We start from the raw sequence: 5399 nt of genomic DNA, 5'->3' as shown, positions 1-5399 counted from the left end.
GTGTTGTGGGTTCGAATCCGGTTATAATCTCAGATTATAGCCTGGTTCGACTCATGCATCTTCCAGCATTGGATAAAAGCTAGGAGTCAAAATGACTATTTGTCAAGCGTAGCTACCAATATCCCCCCCCCCTCCTTCCCTTTCCGCTCTTCCCCTCCTTCACCAAAAATTTTCATTTCTTTCCCCTACCGTCGCTTCATCAATTGTAGAACCATCGTTTCAAAAAAAAATATTAATATATATATGTATGACCGCATTTCAAGGTCATGACTAAAAACTTGAGATTAGTCTAATATTATCTCGTGACTTGCAATTTTTTGCAAACACGAAGGGTAAAAAATCATTGAGATAAGAGAATATTTTCCGAATTAGTATCGTGGACATATTAAAAGTTGAATGATCACAGCTACATAAACAACCGATACAGCAATACCTGATCAATTTAAATAACAAACAACAAATGAAGTGATCATCATTATCACCATGCAATTGTGATTGCGATGAATCAATCCAGCATACGGTTGCAGCCAAACCTACCAGTAGTGGCAGTTCCAATTTGGGAAACAGTTGCCCAATCACTCAAAGCTTCATTGGCCCTTGCAGCAGGAGCAGCAACAGCAGCAAAGCTAGCAGCTGCCTAGAGGGTCCTTCTCCGGCCGGTCGGTCGGTCGACGGAAGATTAAAAGCTCGTACATTCCTCTATAATTGCTCGTTTATGATCTCATCAGTCAGCTGACAGGCTGGTTCGGGTTTGCCGCAGGACGTGCGTCGTTGCCTGACGGCAGTCGAGAACGAAAATCCAACACGTAAAAAACGTTCCGACTGTTCATAATGTTCTTAATCCAATTAAAGCGTAAATGACCATTAAGATTGAAAGGGGCCTGTTGCGGGGAAAACGGATAGCGAAACCAGCTAAGAAGATGTAGAAGAAAAGGAAGAAATATTCGTTCAGGACCGGGGAAAAAACGAGCTTAATGACGCTTGGTTATGATTTATTAACTCTACAGCAGTGTGCCACTGCGAACGGGTAACGTCCGTACCGCCGGTCCGCGGACAGAAAGGATAATCTTCACGTATTGTATGCGAACGGGGTGTAAGGATACCCTTGCCGGTCGGTCCTCGGGTTACGGACTGGCGGGCGCGGCATCACAAGGACGTCGACGCGACGTCGGTCGGGGATGGGGCGGTAATTGAAACGACAACATCACCGCCTTCGGTTGTCAGCGGAACAGTGGCATGGCAGCAGACCAGCAAGAAGCGAGACTCTGCCGCAACATCATGATTATCCCCATCAGCAGCATTTCACGTCCGTCCGTCCGCTCCGCACGGAAGAAATTGGCTGACCGAAGACTCATCAACATGTGGCAATGAATAATGGAGCTGCTGGCGTAACCATTTTTTTTTTTTGCATATCATACTGTCCTACTTTTGCAAGCTATATAAATCGAATGAATTTACGATAGTTTCAAAATAAGAAAAAACCAACGATTAACCAAGTCGATATTTTCTTTAAGTCGCTCGTTTATGTTGGTATAAAAGTGAAATTACCTCTAGCTTTATGATACACCGCAATCAAACATCAGCTCCGTTCACCCTTCGCTCCAAATGCAAATATCATGCACTTAGTCACCACCGTGGATGAAGTTTCCACACAGTTTCGAGTAATTACGTTCCACACAGTCTTATAACCTTCTTTGCACACCATTCCCGGGCGAAGCTTAGCTCCGGTGTGCACCTCTAGGGTGGTGGGCAGAGTTAGTACCTAATTCAAAAGGGGGGCGAGTGCGCAGATTGCTTTCACCTCACAACTTCATATCATCTCGCAAAACACGACGTGCTGCCTCAATCTTTTCCAGCTTCGAACCGACACGTGTGCAAGTTTGTGTGGGTGTGTGTATATTCTACAGCAGCAAAACCCAACGTTGAGATTTAGTTTTGGGTCGGGCAAAAATCTTTCACCCACGCACGAAACTGCACTCGGAGCTAACCTGCTTTGCTCCTTGGCTACGCCCGAAACCACGCGATAGGCAAATCCTCATTAGAATTGTAAATTGGGTTAAAACTTGAATCGGTGAGGTTAGACTCGGGAAGTTTGAGCACGTCGTGACGCCGCGCCCCGTCTAGCGACAGGTGCACCGTGCTTAGTTGTCGAGAAAGGTCTTTAAATCATCACGGTGTCATGTCAAAGATGATGAAAACTATATCCAACATTTGAGAGAGTTTGCTGACAGTAATTAGAAAACAGATTTGGAAATTCCAAGGTTTAAAGCTAAACCTTCTCGAGCAAAAATCAACCAATTAAAAATTCGACGCCTGTGAACGGATACCGGCCCGACGCCGGCCTCAGGATGGAAAGCTAAATCTACAACAATCAAATGCAAAAACACTTAATTTCCTTTTCAAATTAAATTATCTTTTTGTCGCTACTATGCTCACACTCCCTGGAACCACATTTGTCCTTCCAGCAGCAGCAGCAGCAGCAACAAACGGCATCCACAACCTATAGTTCCTTCGGCTGGAACGGAGGCTCCACCGAACGGGTGGTGACCGACGCGACGCACGGCGCGATGGGACCGAGCAGAAAAAGGCGATTAATTTCCTTAGCCCGCCTCGGTAGGACGGCAGCAGATGCGCCAAGGTTTTTCTCCCTTTCCGTAGATACTAACCACTGCTGCTGCTGCCGCTTCAGCTACGGTTCGGATTCACATTATCCCACCCTCTTCTAATATTTCACGTTCAACGTTCTGCACTTTTCCGGTTAGACTTGTCGACGGTATGTACCAACAATTCTGGGCGGCCCGAGGTCAGTAGACGAACAGGCTCCAAGCGGCTCGGTGGTGGGTGGCTCGACTTTTACAGCCACTATTGCAATGGCGGTGGCAGCAGCGTTAGGTAACGATGAAGCTGACGTTGACTGTCAGAAATGTAAATAATGATGATGTCAATTCTGTGGAAGTGTTCGGATCTCTGCAGTAGCTTCACTTTCTGCGTTTGGAAGCCAATGGCAGCCGGAAAGAAACCCATTGCACCATCGATCATTTTTTCTTGGACAGTTTGTAAAATTTCTTACGAGATGTATTGTTTAATGACATTTTTTCTCAACCAGAAAATTACTTGGTCGCAAATGAGGTTGAAAACGTGCGTTTGAAAATAAGACTGTCAGTGGGAATACTTCTGCGGATAATGCGTTACGTTGTTATGATTTGTAGTTGCTTGATTATGACATTAGATTAGATTTCATTCCGTTTCTGTGTTTGAATAAAAATTTTGAGGTGTGGATAATTTGATGGCTCAACTTAAATTTATTTCGCTTTGAACCTTTCTGTTAGTATTTCTAGTAATACATTCAATAAAATTATTGAATAACAATTAATTGCATCTCATTTTTTAAATGTGCTCCAGTAGTCAACGGATGAAGCTAGTAGATTTCAAATAATTGAATTTAACATGACCTGATGGGCAAAAATGTTATAACCAGAAGTTACATTAAAGCAGATCTACCCAGTTGGCCTTTTAGTGCCGAGATGTCCAATTTTCATTAAACGTTATTTTGTATTTCAAATGTAATGTTAACACAAATAGAAGCCTGAGAAAAATATCTATCTATTCAAATACATAATTTGATTCAAAAGCTAAAAAATTTCGATAGCGCGTACATTTTAGCCACCCACCGTTCCCAAATGCATGATAAAATTCAATGCGCATATGCTGCACAACCTGCGAAACTGCTTACAATTTATTATTTACTAGCTGACCCGACAAACTTCGTATTGCAACAAATTAAACTGTGTTGTACATGAATCGTGAGTCTCACCTGGTCATGTCCTTACGATTGTAGAAATGGGTCCGTTAGTTGAACACCTACCTTAAGAGGATGCGCAAAAACTCACGCAATCTTCATAGGTGTTCATGTACTCAGTAATAAACGATGTCATTACAATAGGAATATAGAGCGTAAAAATGAAATGAAATGGAGCGTATATAGGCAAAAATAGAACAATCTCACCAGCAATCCGTCGAATAAAATATAATTGCGTCTTTGAGTTTCCATTAGTGCATCTAATATCCAATAATTAATTAAATTTTCCCTTCCGATATCCAGGTGCATTATTTAAACTTGTTACGGCCAAAGTTTTCACTGTACAGTGGGAGCTGCTAGATGAGCTAAAACAAAACAAATCATAAGAATAACATATTAGGCTTACCTTGCCGTGTGGCTCAGCCGTCTGCCCAAAATCGCAATTTCGAGATCAGGCAGCCGGAAACCACGCAAAATCGCACCTTCTAGCTTAGCTACTCAATAGAGCATTACCGCCGGTATCGCCACGTGGAGGCGCTAGGTAGGGGCTTGGGATGGCAAGAGCTGCATTGGTCGTTCTCTTGTTTGCCTTCCACATTTCATACCCCAGACAAATTTAAACGGATAGCATTTAAATATTCGCCGAGATTGTACAACATTTCGCCGAATACCGGGAAAACCGATTCTCAGTTGACCATAACGCGGAAAATAAAGTTTCGCGGAATACCATTTCGCGGAGACCCTCACGCGGAATGAACTGTTTCACGGAGAACTTTTTTGTGGAACCCCTGCGAAATAGGGGTTGATCTGATCTTCTCTTTGTGGTGTACTTAATGGCTCAGTAAAAGCAGAGCCCTATATTCTCTCTTCTTATGATCTTTCGAAGATCAATACATGTAAAGATGTAAGAATAAAACCCGCTGTGCGGGACTCGCAAGAGTTAGTTTATAATTTGATACCTCGAAACCTGGTGGTTCTTTTACGTCCGCATACCGAAACCCTAGTAATACATAATAGTGGCGACGGCGGTAAATTCTTTTCTTCGGTTCGCGTGTTTAAAAAAGTAGTGATAAATAGTGATTATTCAGTGATTATTTGAAAAGCCTTTCAGCAATTGTTAGTTAGACAAAGGTCTAAATTTAAAGGCTGGAAAATTGAAAAGGTTAGTGAAAATTTCCTTTGTTTTCCATTGTTTTTCCTTTGTATTGCGGCACAACGGTGCTTTTGTGGCACTATTGATACCAAAGGGTTTTTAGTGCTTTTGACAAAGGATTAAAAGGAAATTCGAAACAAGGAAATTCAAAGGAAAAGTGAAGAAATTGCATTGAAAGTGGTTTTTTTTTTGTTTCTTTTGCGGGCGGAATAAAGAAAGGTTTTATGAAAAAGGGTTTTTTATTAGTGCATTGTTGAAAAATAGTGAAAAGCGGGGGGAAAATTGTGCATATTGGAAAAATTTAAGTGATTGTGCTGGTTATTTTTTCCTCCTAAATTGCAGATAAATTGTGCTCCAACGGGAGAAATAGTGAGTTTTGCTTTTTGATCGTGGCGCTGGTTTATTTTATTTTGCCTGTGTGCCTGCTGCTTGCTAAATTCATCGTAT

This window comes from Sabethes cyaneus, chromosome 2 (genome assembly GCF_943734655.1).
Source record: "Sabethes cyaneus chromosome 2, idSabCyanKW18_F2, whole genome shotgun sequence".
NCBI lineage: Eukaryota > Metazoa > Arthropoda > Insecta > Diptera > Culicidae > Sabethes > Sabethes cyaneus.
The sequence above is the reverse complement of the archived record's forward strand: the minus strand, read 5'-3'. Positions refer to the sequence as shown.